General features: G+C 36.5%; 1 long non-coding RNA gene across 1 annotated transcript in view; it reads left to right on the top strand.

Annotated features, from left to right (window-relative positions):
- The first annotated feature begins 23 nt into the window (after positions 1-23).
- The window catches only part of LOC125254469, a 76268-nt gene continuing 56283 nt past the window's right edge, over positions 24-20008 (top strand). The window contains exons 1-3 of the long non-coding RNA XR_007181671.1: positions 24-216; positions 13202-13364; positions 14759-14904. This is a non-coding gene — a long non-coding RNA (uncharacterized LOC125254469). The remainder of the gene's footprint in view (positions 217-13201; positions 13365-14758; positions 14905-20008) is intronic.

The following is a 20008-nucleotide window of genomic DNA, read 5'->3' as shown; positions in this document are numbered from 1 at the left end:
GCACTTATCCTTTGAGTTTTGAGCCTTGGTCTGCTATTGGCCGTGGAATCCGTCTGTCAAAGGTTTCCATGGTAACGTTGCAAGTACGCTTGTTAGAAGAGGTACGTGGCGTTCACTAGTCCACCGTTTGAACAGCTGAGTGTCATTCACGCTTCTTTTGGCAAAACGACACAACGACTGTTATGACTCAACTGTTATCTTGCTTGTGCTTGTAAGGTGGGTTATGACGGAACAAATACATACAGGCACGTAAACAATCAAATGGTTAGGAACATAACGTGCCTCAGGAATGAATTGGGCTCATAGAGCTCAAATAAAACAATTTAATATTTTTGTTTTCTTTAAACTTTGGTTTTCACTTTATGTATCAAGTAATATGTTATTTTTTAGAAAAAGACAGTAAGTTGATGCCATTTTTAACCCCTTCAGACCAGAATTATGTTCCACTGAGCAAAAAAAAAAAGTATCCACTTGATATTTGCTCTTCTTTAATGTATAAATGTGTCTAAAAAAAAAAAAAAAAGATTTGTGCAAACTCATTTTTTTTATTAGATTTTTTTCATGTCCACTACAATGGACATCAGGGCTTAAAGGATTAGTTCACTTTCAAATTACCATTTCCTGATAATTTACTCATCCCCATGTCATCCAAGATGTTCAGGTCTTTCTTTCTTCAGTCGAAAAGAAATTAAGGTTTTTGATGAAAACATTCCAGGATTTCTTTAAGTTTTAACAATAAATGCTCATCTTGAACTAGCTCTCTTCTTCTTCTTCTCTATTAGAATTCCAGCAGTGTAGACGCTGCTAAGTGTATTACTGCTCTCCACAGGTCAAAGTTTGAACTAATTGTTATATGCTTGCACTAGCATATTGTATATGACAATTTAGTTCAACCTTTGACCTGTGGAGGGCAGTAATACACTTAGCAGCGTCTACACTGCTGGAATTTAAGTAGAGAAGAAGAGAGCTAGTTCAAGATGAGCATTTATGGTTAAAACGTATTTAAAAAAAAAAATTTAGAAAATGAGCGATGGTTTCTCTAGATAAGACCCTTATTCCTCGTCTGGGATCGCTGTAAACTGTAATTTTGAGTGAAGTCCACTATATGGAGAAAAATCCTGGAATGTTTTCATCAAAAACCTTAATTTCTTTTCGACTGAAGAAAGAAAGACATAAACATCTTAGATGACATGGGGGTGAGTAAATTATCAGGAAAATTTAATTTGAAAGTGAACTAATCCTTTAAGCAACATAAAATGTGTCATATTTTATGAGCTAGAGTTCAAACACAATATGTGAACTATTGCATTGAAGATTTTGAAAAGAACACATACTGTAACAAAGAGCAATGCAATAAGAATGTAGAGAAAATGTAAGATGTAAAATGTAAGAAAAATAAAATAAAAAATAATTTGATTAAGACCTAATGTCACAATGATGGACAAAAAAATCCTGTGTTCTTCAGCTCTGAAAGATTTTCAAATTAACTTTGAATATTATCACTTGATATTATTAAGATTACAATAGGTGCAAGTTGATGATGCCATGAACATAGATCTTCATATAAAACATAAAAAAGGAGCTCCTCCTCCTCCTCCTCCTCCTGTCTAGTTGGTCTTTTGTGATGCCTGGAGCACAATCAGATTAAGTTATGGGTCATTCTTTCATTGTGATTGGCAGATCAGGGACCAATCAGTGACCAGGCATTACTTATATATACATATAATAACATAACATTTTATTGGTTTAAACCAAAATCCATGTGATGTCCATTCCAATGTACGCAGTGTCTGAAGCGGTTAAAATCATAATCACTTGACTTGAGTATTTGAAGGCCAATATTTTTCTGAGATATTTTGTCCATTCCCTCATTATCTTTTATCTCAGTCTGTTAAACGTCTAACGTTCAGTCACTATTACATGTTATAAGAGTACTATAAAGCAAATATTGAATGCCTTGACATTTAAGCATTTGAATGTCTAATTTTGTTTGTGACGTTCATAATTACATTTTGATTAGAGATAGATTCCTGTTGTTTCTTTGTAGTAAATGTAATTGTGGTAGGGTTAGCTGTAAATCATGTAAATCAATAATAATCCTCATGGCTTTTAAACAGTAAAAAGATGCTCTCTATCCCTTTGCAATGTCTATATCTACCCATTAGATGGCACTTAAAGTCTACCAATGGGATACTACCTAACTTACAGTTTTTCTCCATTGGTTTGGCTCATTTCTTGAAACAGAAATTACATTCTCAAAACAACATGGACAAACCTCCAAACCACTTGGCAATTGTTCACAACAGAATTGATTTTCTCATTCATTTCATCAAATTGCAAATGTCTAAGTACATGTCTCAATGTCTCAGTACATCTTTGCAAATGATTAAGTACAGGTAGCCTACATTTAGCACAATTTCCAAGTGAATAGATCTTGTTGATCTAAACTGATTGTTGATTCTCAGCCTAATGGTTGTTCGCTCCAAAACGTGTCAGCGTCATTTCATTGTGTAAGTCAGGTAAAAACTAGAACTTGACTAACGAAGGAGCTTTATTTACTGCACTGTAGGCTGTATATAATTTTCATCGTTTTTTGTTTGTGTGTTTATATTCCAGTATATTATGCTGTATACATTTTCTTTTTACTCTGATGTATGGAAGTTACTTCATGTGTGTGAATGATAATGGTTACAATTTCCTTGGCAGTATGAGTGCAATGTGTGACGTCAAACCTTGGAGGCTACACAATTGTATTCTGTTAGCTAGACAAAAAACAGTACAGTAACCATTGTCAATGAAGGACTGGGCTAAGACTGAAAGGTGGGCATGAGGGATATTTCAATGGTCCTCTGTCATAGTGACAAAACATCTAAACATTTTGACTTGCAATGCTTACACAATGCCAAAGGGACAAAGCATTTTGGGGGCACTGACTGTTTAAATGAGAAGGAAATTTAGTTTTGACACGAGTGAACAGTTTTGGGAGAGATATGAGCTATAGTGTTGTGCTGAACTGTAAGACTGTTTTGCCAAATGATCTTAGAGTTTTGAGAATGAGAAAAACTGTAACATTAGCAGATATCAAGTGCTTTTGAGTCACTGCTCATGTAACAGTGCTGAACACAAAGATATATACGAGATTAAGTTACTATTTTAATACATGAACGAATCAATTAATTCATTTTGATAGCTTTGTATCTGTGATCATACCACTGTCAAACTGTGTTGGATGTTTCATTGTAAGAACGACAACAGGACTGCTGTAGCTGTCAGGTTGTTGAAGTTTGCTGCAGTCTAATGTTGTTTAGCAATGGTTGCGGTGTTGTTGTTGTTGTTTACTTCTGTTGGGTTGAGCTTGCTGAGTGTTTGGCATTTGTTCTTATTCGTTTTGTCTTAAACCTCCTATAGTTGTTTTGTGACCAGTCAGCTGTCCAGCTTAAGCGTTTCTAACTTTCTGACAGCTATAAAGAATAAGACCTTGTTGGTTAGTTGGAAAGTTGCTTAAGATGCTTATTAAATTCACAGCATGACAATTTTTTTTTTAAACATATTTAAGATAATAATACTTTTTTTGGTCATGTGTTTGATGCCATCTGGATGGATTTTGCTAAGTTTTTTCTTGTTAATGAATTAATTAGATTTTAAATGCTGTATTTTCTAGGTAATGTTGTCAGGAAAATCAGCTTTAATAAGTGCAGACCGCCCAATTTGATGATACCTGGATTTAGAAAAGTCAGAAAGATACTGCTTCTGTAATACTGCAGAACGGTGTCATCTAGGTCAGTTTCACCGTTCTTATTTGTTCCCCACCTTGACTAACCCTGAGCATATGTTGTTCTCATAACCTCCTGAAAACAGCTGCTGTTTAAAGAACCTTATCTAAAGATATAGTCAATAGAGCCATCTGGTGGTTTTTGTAGATTTAATCTACGAAACAACAAAGACATTTGAGCAACATAATTGAACTGGCTGTTCCTGTGCCTGGAAATGTATGAATTAAATAAATAATGCAATATAATTTCTGAGAACACTAGTAAAAATGCATCCGTTTTGCATATTTCTAATTTTATAAATTTTTATTGCAATTCTGTAGTCGTTTTATAATATAAATATGTAATAGGGCTGGTTCTAAAAATATTGATGTTAATGAACCAATATTTATTCTTAAACCCCAAGAAATGATATGCTGCTTTTAATATTTCACAAAATATTACAGTTTTACTGTATTTTTGATCAAATAATTGCAGCCTTAAGCCTAATTGCAGACTTATACGTAAATAAATGATACAAAGAAAAATGTTTGCATCTCAGTGTAAAAAAAAACTATAAAAATAAAAGCTTAACATAACTGCATAAGTGTGCACACCCTTTTATAATTGGATATGTGGCTGTGTTCAGTTGTCTTCTTGGTTGCATGCTACTACAAGAGTTTACGAAGCATCAGTGGGATCTCATTGTTGAAAGATATCCCTCAGGTGAGGGCCAAGACATTTGATAAACCAAGAAACACAGTGAAGACAGTCATCAACAAGTGGAGAAAGTATGGCACAGCGACATTATCGTGAATAAGGTGTCCCTTCAAAACTGATTAGAAGACAGAAAACTGGTCAGGGAGTCACTACAATAGATTTTCATCAGTGGTGTAGAGTAGTTTTTTGTAGTGAGTATACTGTGATTTTTCCCTCCCAGCCTCATACTCACCCGTCCAAGAGCAACACCCCACAAGCAACACTACACTCACTATTGCATATGGTATGCATCTGATCTAGGCTACATGTAATTGAGAGCATTCTGAAAGACTGCTTATGTTTACGTTATCAACATGTTATCAACATCAACCAATTATAGCTATAAACAGCGTTGAAAGGGCCCTGGTCTTCAGGCCAGGACTCTAATAAATCATGTTTAGTTTAGGGCAGATCGGACATTGTATGTCCGAGTTACAACAACTTCCTGTTTCATGGTGAAACATCAAATTTTGTCAGGCCGCCGCGGACACTCCCTTCAGTGAAAACTCTAGATCTTCATAATTTAATGTTGCAAAGGCCTTAAGATTAGACTGACCAAATATGATGTTTATCTGATAAAATCTGTAGGAGTTTGTTAAAGTATAATGTCTCAAAATGGCAAAAGCTGCAAATATTTTGCAGAGAAAATTTGAAATACCTCACTTCCTGTTGGGTTTTCAGATTTTGCACCCCAGGGACTTTTTTGTAGGTATTGGGCTGTTACATGTATGTACCGAATGAAACTTGTACATGAAATGTAGCGCAAAGGGCGCTTAATTGAAATTTTGTAGGTGTCGCTATCAAGCCATTTTGCCACACCTAATTCTGAAACCATATCAGATTTAAATTTTCACCATTTCTGACGCATGTGCAAAGTTTCATGAGTTTTCGAGCATGTTTAGGCCCTCAAAAATGTGATTCATTTCGTAGAAGAAGAATAATAGACAGAGCAATTACAATAGGGTCCTCATACTATCAGTGCTCAGGCCCTAATGACATCTATAGTTGCAGAGACAGATTTTCTACTGTTTAGTGTCAATCACCATCTAACTCAGCCAGTTAAGATCTACATTTAGCCTTAGATAGTATATGAATATGGTCCCTTGAGCATAGGTTTTATCAGCTGGCAATGTTCAATGCACATTTAAGGGTGCAAGTTGCAACAATTATTAACAATAATGGAAAGATGAAGCTTATCAGTATGTCACAATATCACCCTGTTTGTACTTTATTTCCTGTTTTGCACCATTTCCTGCCAGTTTGTCATCATATATGACAGTTATGCATTTCACAAGATTGACAGCTTGCAATTTGATTCGATATCAGTTATTTTTGATATACTGTATATCAGGTACTGTACATGGCAAATTTTCTCAAGAAAAAAAAGAAAATCTTTCAACTAATGCTGTAAAATATACATGGCAATCAGTTGGTACTATATTAATATTGAAGGTTAAAATTAACTGATGTGTATACAAACTTAAATTACACTTAAATTTTGAAAAACTATTAAACTACTAACTTTAAAATTATTTCTACTCCAATTAGTTTTTTGAAATATTAACATTTAAATGGTGGCTGTCAACTTGATGGATTTATTCAAACATGCATTATAGGCTATTGAAGGACATAAGGACATATATTATTAGGCTATTGAAGAACATAAAAAATAATTAATATGTAATATGGTGCATATATTTAGCTAAATGCTCCTCTCTAGAGTTAATTTTTCTAGCTGACTAACGAGTTTATGGTCACTGAATATGTTTGTTCTGAGGTTAATATGACATTACCTGACATTGTTTACAAGCTGTTTTATTAAAGGTGCCGTAAAATGTCTTTTTAAAAGATGTAATATAAGTCTAAGGTGTCCCCTGAATGTGTCTGTGAAGTTTCAGCTCAAAATACCCCATAGATTTTTTTTTAATTCATTTTTTTAACTGCCTATTTTGGGGCATCATTAAATATGTGCCAATTCAGGCTGCGGCCCCATTTAAATTCTCGTGCTCCCCGCCCACGGAGCTCGCGCTTGCCTTTAACAGCATAAACTAAGTTCACACAACTAATATAACTAATATTTGATTCTGAATGAGTTTGATGGTGCTCCGTGATTAAAGCTAACATTACACACAGTTGGAGAGATTTATAAAGAATGAAGTTGTGTTTATGAATTATACAGACTGCAAGTGTTTAAAAAATGAAAATAACGACAGTCTTGTCTCCGTGAATACAGTAATAAACGATGGTAACTTTAACCACATTTAACAGTACATTAGCAACATGCTAACGAAACATTTAGAAAAATAATTTACAAATATCACTAAAAATATCATGATATCATGGATCATGTCAGTTATTATTGCTCCATCTGCCATTTTTCGCTATTGTTCTTGCTTGCTTACCTAGTCTGATGATTCAGCTGTGCACAGATCCAGACGTTAATACTGGCTGCCCTTGTCTAATGCCTTGAACATGAGCTGACATATGCAAATATTGGGGGCGTACATATTAATGATCCCGACTGTTACGTAACAGTCGGTGTTATGTTGAGATTCGCCTGTTCTTCGGAGGTCTTTTAAACAAATGAGATTTACATAAGAAGGAGGAAACAATGGAGTTTGAGACTCATGTATGTCATTTCCATGTACTGAACTCTTGTTATTTAACTATGCCAAGGTAAATTCAATTTTTAATTCTAGGGCACCTTTAACGTCTTTCTGCGGTTGTTTTATATTTATATAAAACAATAATAGAGTGATTACACGACACATGATACAGATTTCGGTAAGTTGTACTGTATCGTTTAACATGCTTTTCATTGTAAAATGGGCAGAATTTGAAATATGAGACTTTGTTTCAGGTCAGAAGCAACAAAGCTTATTGCGATTTATTGGATGGTTACGTATCCTCGTGCTTTTTTAAGTGGGTATACTGATTTTCTTGACCTTTCCTAGTGGGTATACTGCGTATACCTGCGTGTCACGTAGACTACACCACTGGTCTTCATGTTTGAATGTTCAAAAAGCACATTATTTTACATTGTTGCAGCACCTCTCTTCCCAGCCTGTCAGTATTGCTCTGTTTATTTCCTGTCTCTATGAAGCCCCTCCTTCCAAAAAGCACAATGTGCTCCGATTGGTTGGCTGGATCAGTGTGTTGTGATTGGTCAACTGCTTCGAGCATTATTTGGAAATGTCACACCTCTTACCATAACCGTCAGTTTCAACACACTACTAATGCAACTCAACCAGGCCTCACCCCCTTATTTGTTTATGCCTTGGGTGGGAATTATTTAAATAAGAAATACTGTAATGTGTTCATTCCCAGAAGAAAATTCAAGACTACAATTGAGGCATGTCAGGGAGTTTACAGTGCTTACTAATATAGAGAATAATATGGACCAGTTCATAAAAAATATGATGAACTGTTACACCGTTGTCGTTTGCAAAAACAAAATGTCGGCACCGTGGGTGGAAACGTACAGATTAAGGGGTGGTAATATTATAATAAGTTCCCCTTCCTACATCACTAGGGGAGCTAAATCTGAGCGGCTCGTTTTTCCACTTGTTTGCAGAGAATGGCTTGCAAAACAAAGTTACTGGGCTGTCCATTTTCACATTTTCTGGGTTGGTAGATGCCCCGGAGACCCGATTATAGCACTTAAACACGGAAAAAGTCAGTTTTTCATGATATGTCCCCTATAAAAATACATACAAGAAATAACAAGAGAAGACAAGAGAATACAATTTTGAAAATGAGAACTTGTAGCATTACAATGATCCAAAACGCACACCTCATGAATCAACAAAAGAATGGCTTCAGCAAAGGAAGATGAATGTTTCTTTTTATGCCCACTTGTATGTACATTTTTCAGTATAATAATTTGAGTGAAAAACAATGCAGAATCTGAAATGTTTCTATTTCATGTCATAACATTTTGAATAATGTTCAAAATCCTAAAACTTTGTCACAAAAGTTTAATTTAATCTCATGTTTGTTTTTGTCAAATCACCCTATTGTATTTATTGTTGACTATAGTGACATATGATCATCATGCATCTCAGAAGTTCAGAAATCTACCATATATAAATGCATAGAATAAAGTCCGTCAAACATTTTCTTAAACATTTTGAACCAAAGAGCAAAAATGAGAGAGTGAGTTTAGTAGTGGGAAGGTTTAAGTCTCTGTTCTGACATACTTTACTAATACACCGAAGATCAAAAAGTGTGGCGTATCCCTGCAGTAACACTCCAGTGCTTTAAGGTGCAGGCATCAACTCATATTTCCATAACTAGGCGGCTTCTGTGATGTTGCATGGCTGTAGCAATTTACAACTAAACACCCCACACAGATGCTAAAGGTGCCGTCTGTGCAGGCGTATAAATAAGGCATAAGCCTTTGTGATCGGAATGAATATATACAAGTGGGTCTGAGGAGTCGCAGGAGTAGGCCTACTTCTGTGTGAAGTGCTGACAAGGCTGTGGGGGCCAAACGGCCGGCAAGAACTTCACAATGCAAATGGATAGAGGAGGAGTACTGCTTCAGCTCGGCTTTGATTTATAGGTCCTGAGAGGAGACCGTGCATCTTTATGTCTGTGTGTGTGTGCTTGTGTGTATCCTGTGTTGTTATGAGTGAGATTTATGGATTCTGATTTGATTTCCATTAGGGGTGTGACGAGATCTCGTGTCACGAGATCTCGCGAGACTAAAGTGTGACGAGATTTCTCGTCGAGGTGAAAAGTAGTCTCGTGATGTTGCCATGACAGAGTGTTAGGATGATTAGGAAAGAATATGCCACCGCTACGTTTACATTACGCCTCCACTGTCCTTTTGCTTTGTGTTTAAATAAAAAACATTTAATTAAGTTGGATAATGGTCGCCGCCGCTCCATATTTACAGAGTTACGCGCGATCGCTGAAAGTGAAAGTAAACGCGCGCGCATTCAAACGCGATTTCAATACCCCGCATTTTGAAAGCGGCTCCCTGATGAATGCAGATATCTCTCAATATGAAAGCTATTTTAGGCTGGGCAGTGTAGTTGTAACCATCTCTTAGCTCTGTATCAAAGAAAAAGTTGGTCTTATTTGCACTTTGAATATTGAGAGAGTGCGATTATGGTTTCAACTTGTAAAGTGTTACCATAAAAATGAATAACAGTTTTCTCTTAATCTTATTAAGCACAAACAGTAAGGTTTCATTTGTTAACATTAGTTAATGCACTGTGAACTATCATGAACTAACAATGAATGACTATTTTTTATTAACTAACATAAACATAGATTAATAAATACTGTAGCAAATATATTGCTCATTGTTAGTTGATGTTGGTTAATATGTTAATGTTAATAAATGAGACCTTACTGTAAAGTGTTACCATTTTTATTTTTTATTTCTATGATCAGTTTGTGGAAAGGAGTTCACTTAGGGGGTCAAAAGTTGTAGAAGCTCATAAATCATGTACAGTAAGATCTGAAGAGACTGAAATCATACAAAAGAGAAGTCAGTCAGTTGAGTTAGTGGCAAAACCTTTTACAGTACTTGAGTACTGTTGTCTTTTACTGCATATGATAATTCCTACTCAGAAAGTAGAACTGAATGACATTCATTATAAGATGATTAGTTAAAACATTTCAAATACACCTGCAGAATATTTTTTCTAGTCATGTATTTCGCCATTGAGGATTTCTTAAAAATAGTGTCTAAAAATCTTGTCTCGTCTCGTCTCGTGAACTCAATCTCGAGTCTCGTCTCGTCTCGTGAGATACCTGTCTCGTCACACCCCTAATTTCCATGGTTGATGTGACAAACACTGCCCCCCCCCCCCCCCCAAGCTTCTCTTAAGAGATACAGTACACACACACTTTGAGTCTTCCGTGCTCTCTAAAATGTGCAAATCTATTATCCCCAATAGGACATACATACAAAACAAAATTAAAGGTACATTATGTAAGCCTAAATTTTTTTTTTTTTTAAATGAACATTTAAATGAGTCAATACAGTCAATCCTTCTTCCAAAACATGTTTTTGTCTTACCCTGATTCACCATAGTAAGCCTGTTTATAAGTGTTTTATATTTGATATTTTAGACCTGTCAGGATGGTTATCGCGGGAAATTGTGTACATGCGCCACTTGCCTGTGTGTGGATTGTCATATCTTTAAATAGAGAAAAGTTGCTCTGACTACTTTGACGCATGTCTGTTGTGAGAGTAGCAGATGTTAGTTGTCACAGAGAAAGTTTGACATGGAGCAGCTAACTCTCAAACCTCTGCAGAATCACCTGTTTTAAACAAGTTGACAGAGGAGAGTCTGCTGGCAAAAAGAGAATGTGACAGAGCTTGTAATAAAACAAGAATCAACATTAGCATTGCTTTTCGGAGGGTTTTGAAATGTTGTAAAAGTGACGTGTAGATGGTGTTTTTATTACTCAACAGGTGAGTAAGGTATTTTATCAAACAGAAAAATTGTCATATGTAGTTCTCTAACAGAGTTCATTATAAAGTGTTTTCTACTGTGAATGCTCATTTCATTATGGTTGTTGTAGCGCTGTGCTGGAATTTATTTTTGAGGAAGTACCGTGTCTTTTAATGGGTAAAGCTACAGTAATGTCTTCAGCGACAGTTACTGTATGTCTTCAGGGATAACCATGTTCAGTCGTACAGTCATGCAGATCTGAAGCATATAGCCAAAATAATGTTGTTCCGCAAAATGCATGCAGTTTTGTTTAACCATTTTAAAAAGTTACATAGTGTACCTTTTAAGTACTCCAGTTGTTGAAAAAATACATTTATACATAAAAAGAACTATAAAAAAGTTGTTAAAACTTATATTTGATGAACATTGTGTGCTATGGAAGCTTGTTTCCGCCACTAAATTAAAAAAATTAAAAAAGTAATTGCGACTTTTTTCTCACAATTATGACCTTTTTTCTTGCAATTGCGAGTTTGCATCTTACAATGCTGACTTTATTTCTCAGAATTGCGAGTTATAAAGTCTCAATTCAGATTTTTTTCTCGCAATTGCAAGTTTTTATCACACAATTCTGACTTTATATCTCACAATTCTGATTTTTTTCTCGCAATTCAGAGTTTTTATCTCGCAATTCTGACTTTATATATCACAATTCTGACTTTATAACTCGCAATTGTGAGTTTATATCATAATAATAACATAATAAAAAATCTGAATTGTGAGATATAAACTCGCAATTGCGAGGAAAAAAAAGTCAGAATTGTGAGATAAAGTCATAATTATTTATTTCAAAATAAAGGTGCATTTTTTTAAATTATATATATTCAAAAAAATGTAAAAAAAAAAAAAAAAAAAAAAAAAAAATATATATATATATATATATATATATATATTAGTGATCGACCGATATTGATTTTTTATAACCGAACCGATACCGATTATTTGCATGTTTATGTACCTGATAACCGATATGCAGAACCGATATTTATTGACTGTTATACTTCTGTTTTTGACAATTATTACAACACAAATGAGCTGAACAAACCATTTTATTTATAACAATCACTCCCTCCTTACTTGGCAGTTGGCATTTTATGATCTAAATTTAATCTAACGTTAAATCATGAAATGCCAACTGACAAAGTGCTGTTTGACTATAACTTAATCAACCGCGATCGCGCATGGAGATAATAAATAATTAATTTCCACAAAGCGGTAGGCTTTATGTATATGTGTATTAGCGAAATAATTGTTATGTAGTAAATGATAATATAATCTAGGGTGTTTAAACAAGATAATCTTGTCAAAAGTTTCATTCAGTGGTCGTGCTTAAGCCTCCTGATCATCCGTCAGTTGCTAAGCAATATGAACGAACTTTTTCTTCTAGACTAATGGTGAGCAAATACAACAGATAGAGATTAAATTCAGCGCTTTTATTTTCAACATGCACTCATTCATGTCTGTTTTATTTAATTCATGTAAAGTTACGTCTTTATTGGGGCAGGACATGACGAATTACACTACGTGACTCAATGAGTTCGTCTCAATTGTTTAGAAACAAGCTGCATAAATGAACTATATCAGGAATTTATGTCTCAGATCTCATTTGTGCATGTCTGTTATGTTAAATAAAGTTGATTAATTAAAGCAAACCAAGTAGAACATATACTTACCAGTGCACTGAGTTGTTGTTGACTGATCTCCTCAGACGCCCGGGCTGCAATGGCGGAAATCTCAAAACGGCCACAAGATGGCGCCGTAAATCGGCGAATCCGATATTACAAAACCGATACCCGATTATGGAAAAATGCTTAAATATCGGGGAAAATATCGGTAAACAGATACATCGGTCGATCACTATATATATATATATATATATATATATATATATATATATATATATATATATTTACACATTGTATTGATACACCATATCGTTAGTCATTTAATCAAAGTACCCCCTAATATTTGTGTGTTTGGTGAAGGAGACTGTTTTTTCATTTTTATTTTTCTATATTTTCAGTACTGGTTGGTTTGTGAATGTTGGCGATTAATAGTGTTTTTTTTATGTTTGTGCTATATTAGTACAGGCGTCAGAAGGTGTATTGATGTTTGATGTGTGTTCACAGAACCAAGGATGTTCATTTTCAGCTTCTAGATTTTCCAGCGCTTCTTGAGAAATGGGGTCTCTGTCTTTAATGGACTTCTTTTGTGTGCCAACAGGTCTGTTTTCCCATCATGCATTTGCTGTTCTGTTTGGTGTTCCTTTAAAGTACACCACTTCTGCTTTCCCAAGCAATACCTCAAACAAGTCAAACTCAATATACAAGAGCCACAGTGGATGCTGCTGCTTCAGTTTGTGCCAACCCATGATTGACTATTTGAGGTAATTGATTTTAGGCTACTGTGTGTCCTCTTATCGGGACTGCTTAATCAGCAGGCCGTGGAAAAAAAGCTGGCGATAAACAGTAAACATGCCATGAAAACCAGTAACCTGAAATACTTTGCTAGCAGGTTAGAAACATCTTATGAGATTAGGTTATCAGATATATATACACAACATAAACATAATATTACAGCTGCGCAAAAAGACAAATACACAAGTAAATGTTACATGAACGTGTAAGTCATGTTGTGAATGTGCTTCTTGCTTAACAACGCACTAAAACGCCATTGCATTTGATCAGTTTGTGCATTCCCTGGGAATTGAACCCATGATCTTGCATTTGATTCCCAAGAATAAGAAGTTTTATCATGTTGGAGGAACTGGATGAACTTCAACATAAAAAAGTATAAATCTACAAAAGTACATTAAGATGTACTTGAATTCTTTATTTAACCCTTTAAATGAAGCTTTACCCTTCATGACTTGAAATGATTGGATGAAAGGAACAAACTCTCATATCAGTGTCTCCAAGTTACCTTAGAATTCATCATGTGGAGCCCAGAAAGGTTTCTATACAGCTTCAATGAGAATATCAAAGACTCTCCCAAAAGATTTTGTGTCTTACAATAAAACAGAGAAGCTTTTGAAGTGTCACTGTTCAAATATGGCACTTGGCTTTCAAATAAAATTCAAGTGACTTGGAATTCTGCTCTCCAGGAAAGGACCGCAGTGCCTTGACACTCTGCTGAAGAGTGATTTCACTTGGAAATTGGTAGGAAAATAGTCTGACCCTTTTGCCAAATGACAGTTCGCTTTGTCAGACAAGAGTCGAGTGTAATTTTGCCTTTCTGCTCATGTGCGACGTTTTATTGTGTTTGTGTGGGTAGTTTTCATGTTTTTTTAATTAAAAGTAGTATGGTTTAGAGAACCAGAATCAAGCAATTTTTCTAATCTGGGCAGCTTAGCTCCCTTGATGGAGTTCTTTGACAACGATCTTAAATTTAGTCATGTTTTTATTACTTGCGATTAATTGCAAAGGTAAAACCATTTTTGTCCAAATGTGATTTAGAAAAAGTCATATAAGTGGGTATTAACAAATCATTACTAAACCACTTAAAAATTGGTACAAAATGCTGCTGTGAGGCTCTTAACAGGTACTCTTAAAGCCCAAAGTATACTTCGGCCATCCACACACCATCCACATGGTGTAATTTTCGTTAATAGGAGGGTCCGCGGACATCCGCACACCCCGTCTGTCTACAACAGCACATGTGCGAGTGACTTGAGCACTTGAAAACAACAGTCCACTAGATAGTGTGCATGCGCCAAAACGCGTATTTCTCATAGACTGTAAAAAAAGATGGATGACGCACCTTCACTCTCTTCCATTGTAGAAACTGAAGCCGCCAGTGTGCCAATATGGTGCTGACATCTTGTGTCTCGAGTCTGCGCATAGTGAACTTGGAGCCCGAATCTGCACAGTAGTGAGCGCGAAGTGGAGCCGCGATATCAAGGTCCCGCCCACACTCCTGCAGAATTGGTTAGTACTGCAGAACAACTCATTATGTCACTGTGAAATAAACAGTTCAGGAAATATAGAAAATAAAGTTAAAGCTCCAGTCTCCTCCTGAAGATCCAGAAGAAAGTCAGTTGGTGTTTCAGTGATGACGTTGCTCAGAGAAGCTGTCAATCTCAGCTGTTAATCAGGACGTCAAAACATGCGTTTTTATAGCATCAAATAAATAACTAAAACTTATTTAAAGAACAAACACTTTAACTAACATCAGCGTGATTAAAAATCATTTTTGACATGTAATTTGACTGTTTAGTTCTGTCTCAATTCCCATTACATTACATAGAGAAAGGGCGGGGTTTATGACCTATATTGCATCCAGCCACCTAAGGGCGATCAAGGCTTCATTTTTCAGGACTCGTGTGTGACATGCTTGGTCTTTCTGTGCTCATGGGCAGTGCTCTTGGTCTTTCTGTGCTTACTGTGCTCTTCAGGCAGTTCCCTTGACCTCATGATTCTCATTTGCTCTGACATGCACTGTGAGCTGTAAGGTCTTATATAGACAGGTGTGTGGCTTTCCTAATCAAGTCCAATCAGTATAATCAAACACAGCTGGACTCAAATGAAGGTGTAGAACCATCTCAAGGATGATCAGAAGAAATGGACAGCACCTGAGTTAAATATATGAGTGTCACAGCAAAGGGTCTGAATACTTAGGACCATGTGATATTTCAGTTTTTCTTTTTTAATAAATCTGCAAAAATGTCAACAATTCTGTGTTTTTCTGTCAATATGGGGTGCTGTGTGTACATTAATGAGGAAAAAAAATGAACTTAAATGATTTTAAGCAAATGGCTGTAATATAACAAAGAGTGAAAAATTTAAGGGGGTCTGAATACTTTCCGTACCCACTGTAACTGCCCTGTATTTGGAGAAATTAAGGAATATAAGCCGAAACGACTGACCAGATGACCTTTAAAGCCAAAGTATACTTCACTTTTTACTCATACGCGAGGGTCAGCGTACAGTGCGTGTGACGCAAATTTCGTCATCAGAAGAGTACACACAGTGCCGGATTCTTCGCATATGCGCATTTAAATTTTTGTTTTGCAGTAATTAGTTTATCTACAAGGTGGCATCCGTGCCCTGGGGGCGTAGATTCACAAGGTATTCAAAGAAAAACTGCATAAACAGAACAGAACGGAACGCATGCAAGCTACAGTGACAATGGAGGCCTACATAGATGAGAGATTGTGCAAAGAGGTTAGAAAGTACCCTCATTTGTACAACTCTAGCTTGAAAGAATACTGTACAAAGATGTTTACATAGGTTGTATCTCGTGGCGAGAGATTGCTTAAAAAAAGTGTGCATGCGTCAAACGCCTGTGTATGCATACGAGTCCAATGAAGTATACTTTACAAGGCTGTGCTTTCGCGTACGCGTACACGTAAAAAACAAAGTATACTTTCGGCTTCCTAAGACCAGACGAAAAATGAGTACGTTTGAGAATTTGCAGTGGCAGCTCCTACACTTTAGAATAATTTACCTCTTTACCTCAGATTGGCACCCACGCTAAGCACTTTTAAGCGCAAGAATATCCCCTCGCATTAGCATTTGATGTGGCAGGGTAATCACAACTGGCTGTATATTCCATCTGTGGGGTTTATTTATTTTATGTTATCTGTGGTTTTATTGTTATGTTTTTATGGTTGATTGTCCTTGTATGAGGTTCTTAAAATGTACAGCACTTTGGTCAATGGACTGTTGTTTAAGCAGTGCATAAATAAATAAACCCAAATTTCAGCACCATTTAACACCAATACAGCAGTTGCTTGTGTTTCCAATGAGAAATCTCTGTAGCATTGTCTGGCGTATACGTCGTCTGTTCCTTTCGACAAATTGTCCAACATTTTATGCTTTCTATCACCCCTCATCTTGATGTGTGGCTCTCTGTTAACTTAATGGGCTGAAGCTCTCCTGCCCTAGAGCACCGACTGTAACGTTTGACTCATGCTACATTAGACCTGCAGTGTTAGCAGTGGGTGGAGGAAGAGCGAGACGGAGGGAGCATGTGCATTGTTAAGTCCTCTCGAAATGGGTCAGGCCTCTTAAACAGTCTGGCTGTGCTTTTATTCCGTGTTAGTTATTTGTTAGCCTCTAGAAATAGATTTCAGACCCGCAGCGCATCACGGTGTGAATCCTGATTATTCCGGACAATAAAACAATTGCAAACATTTGCCGAGGTAAAGGGCGACGGACATGGCCGCTTACATACACGAACACACACCTGTGTTCTATTTATTGTTGTTCCTCCCAAATGCTGGCAACACTTGCAGGATCAGCAGTAGCGGTCACAGCTCCGTTCATTATTATTCCATACAAAAACAACACCGACCTCACATTGTTCCTTTCATACACGTCCAGTCAGCTTACAAAATAGGGTCAGGCTTCGTAAATGGAAGGCCATGTTCTAGTCTGTCTCCTGTACTGCCAGTATTTCCCAGTGCTATTTGCCTGTGCACTTTTCTGGCTATCCAACTGACCGTTTGAACAGGCTTTGAGTTGCGTTGAACACCAGAGTGATTCTAGCATAAGGGGAATGTAGCTTGGCAGGCACCGTAATTAATTAAGTTTCCTTTTTAATCTACATGTAATTTTATGAAGCTCTATCAGAGAACTTTGCTGGTTGGCAGAACTTTAGAGGAACGTATAAAAGAGTGATGGTAGAAAGCAAATTTGTAACAGGCCTTGTGGCCTACATTACACAGTACGTTTTTTAAAAATGATATTCACGGCTCATATTCGTGGCTCTTGATCTTCATTCCACCTTAGTCGGTTATTCACTTAATCATATAGTAAATTAATGTCATTTTTCACCCCGGGAAGGTTCCGTTCTCAATTAAGATAAATTACTTCCATGATGAGTCAGTTCGCATGACTGTATCAATATCTGTCTCTCACCATCTGTTTTGAAATGCACAGGGAATGGGTGTGCTCTCCTGCGTGGAGGGGGACGAAATGGAAGACTGTAATGACAGTGCAGCAACAGTTTATTGTTGAGGGGGTTTGCTTGGGTAGCCTAATGATGTGTAAAAAATTACATTGTGTCTTTGTGAAACTCTCAAGGGATGTAGTCTGTCATAGTCAGGGTGCAGATGAGTCGCAAGTTTGATTTAGGAAACTTGTGACATCGTCAACTCCATTTATTGGTTTATCCAAAGTAGTGCTGTTTATAAATGTGAGTAATTCATCTGTGAGAGAAAGTTTGCATACAATCAGCATGCCCACCCTTGGGAAGAAGTAGTACACATTAGCAGTATTTATGAAAATAATATACTTTAAAAGAATATGCTAAAGAGCGAACTGAATGTAATCTTTTCAGACATGTCATTGCATGCTATTTGCAATTAAAGGGATAGTTCACCCAAAAATGAAAATTTTATGTTTATCTGCTTAACCCCAGGGCATCCAAGATGTAGGTGACTTTGTTTCTTCAGTAGAACACAAATGATGATTTTTAACTCCAACCGTTGCCGTCTGTCAGCCGTATAATGCGTGTCAATGGGAACTTTGTCTATAAGAGTGAAAATAAATACGCACAAACAAATCCAAATTAAACCCTGCGGTTCGTGACTACACATTGATGTCCTAAGACACGAAACGATTGGTTTGTGCGAGAAACCGAACAGTATTTATATAATTTTTTACCTCTAATACTATGAACACAGAGTGTTCACTATGTCCAACTGCGTTCAGCACTCGGTTAGTGAGGTCCGAACGCACTCTGACAACGGCAGTGATGTCTCGCGCTTCTACTTCAATGAGAGCGAGACATCACTTCAGTTGTCAGAGCACGATCAGACCTCACTAAGCGAGTGCTAAACGCAGTTGAACATAGTGGTGTATTAGAGGTAAAAAATTATATAAATACTGTTCGGTTTCTCGGCACAAACCGATCGTTTCGTGTCTTAGGACATCAATGTGCCGTCATGAGCCGCAGGGTTTAATTTGGATTTGTCTATGCATATTTTTTGACTCTTATATATTGTGTTACCATCGACACGCATTATAAGACTGACTGACAGACTGGTTAGTTAAAAATCATCATTTGTGTTCTACTGAAGAAACAAAGTCACCTACATCTTTGATACCCTGGGGGTAAACAGATAAACATCAAATTTTCATTTTTGGGTGAACTATCCCTTTAAAGGGGTCATATGCTGCTATTTTAATTTGAAGTGCCCCTCTTATGCTTTTTTAAAGGTTCTTAATGTTGTTTTAACAGGTTTTCATGCATCAAAGGTCAAAAAATGCTTTTATTTTCTCGTAATATACATTGCACATCACAAAATTTTTCACTGATTCTCAAACAACTCGTCGGATGAATCAGTCTCTCTAAATCCCTCTTTTCCGCAAGTCTGCTCTGCTCTGATTGGCCAGATGGCCCAGTCTGTTGTGATTGGTCTACCACTTACACCGTGTACAGAAACAAACACCCATTATCATAACTGAATCAGCTCTGAGGCTTCCGGAGCTCAGCGATTGTACACACAGTAAAGACAGTAAGGATGACGTCGATTTTACGATTTTACCATATCAATCTGAGTGAGATATGGTAAAATGAAATATTGGAAGAACTAGTTATTCAACCCAAATCTCCATCGCAAGGATGATTTGATCAGGACGTTTCTCAGTGATGCACTACTCAGTTTGACATATATTATGAGATGTTGGAACTGTAATTCAGCCACAGATGATTAGCAGAAGTATTTCAGTAAGACAGTGATAACATGAGTTAGCTGGTTAGCCGGAGACCTAGCACAATATAACAAAAAACAAAACTACGTATTTTGAACACCCAGTAGAAAATATATACATCAATAATTAATAATTCTTACAGGCTGTGATTCTGAGAAGCAAGTAGATCCAAATAAAGTGGCTACTGTCCTATCTTTAATGGCGTTTTATAAATCCCATTTAGACTTCATGGAGATTTGAGAAGCAATCGTGAAAATATTATTCTGCTGTTGTAACGCTGTGGTCATTTTAACCACTGACTCTTCACATCCTCATCCTTTGGAAGTGTTTACAAAGAGAATTTGCTGAGCTGAAAACAGAATCTTCTCGACAT

The sequence above is a fragment of the Megalobrama amblycephala genome, linkage group LG19, assembly GCF_018812025.1.
Source record: "Megalobrama amblycephala isolate DHTTF-2021 linkage group LG19, ASM1881202v1, whole genome shotgun sequence".
In the NCBI taxonomy this organism is placed as follows: domain Eukaryota; kingdom Metazoa; phylum Chordata; class Actinopteri; order Cypriniformes; family Xenocyprididae; genus Megalobrama; species Megalobrama amblycephala.
Note: the sequence above shows the minus strand (reverse complement) of the source record. Positions and strands in the feature narration are given on the sequence as shown.